Raw genomic sequence first — 854 nt, forward strand, 5'->3', positions numbered from 1 at the left:
CACGGATGTATGTATTACACTTCACAAAATGAAATGAAATGTCGTGTGGTTAGGGCCTCCTGTCGGGTAGACCGGTCGCCTGGTGCAAGTCATTTTAGGTGACGCCACGCGTCGATGAAAGTGAGATGATGATGATGATGAAGATAACACCCAGTCCCTGACCGGAGAAAATCTATGACACAGTCGGGAATCGATCCCGGGTACCTTTGCACGGCAATCTGTTGCGCTGACCACTCGGCTATCGAGGCGGACGCTTCACAAAATGGACACCGTCGACATTCAAGAAGTGTTTAAAAAAAAAGACCATTAACTTCCGTCATGCACACCGAATGAAAAACGGCAGGCCATAGTGATCACAAGGAATCGCACCATCAAGACCGAAGGCGAACTCCTTGGGAGTTACAAACCGTGCAAGACGTTCAGCTAGGTATCTACCATTAAAGAATACATGTAGAATCATATTGGTGTTAAGGGGTGATGAGAATGATGGAATGTGATGGCATGCAACCAAACGTGAAACAGTCTGTCGTGGAGCTTATCGTGAAACTGACTATTCTTTACGGCGCAGCTGCAGATAGTGCAATAATATGATTTATAGGCACGAAAAAACAAACATGCAGTCTGAATTTGTCCAGTGGTTCCAAGTGGCATGAATTTCGATGTCACACACTCTTCAGGAGCGATAGTATTACTTTTATTCTCAGACCAGAAGTCATGCAAAACCACCTCTGGACGTAATAACGGCCTTGATACGCCTGGGTATTGAGTCAAACAGAGCTTGGATGGCGTGTACAGGTACAGCTGCCCATGCAGCTTCAACACGATACCACAGTTCATCAAGAGTAGTGAACGAC

The sequence above is a fragment of the Schistocerca piceifrons genome, chromosome 3, assembly GCF_021461385.2.
Source record: "Schistocerca piceifrons isolate TAMUIC-IGC-003096 chromosome 3, iqSchPice1.1, whole genome shotgun sequence".
Classification (NCBI taxonomy): Eukaryota; Metazoa; Arthropoda; class Insecta; order Orthoptera; family Acrididae; genus Schistocerca; species Schistocerca piceifrons.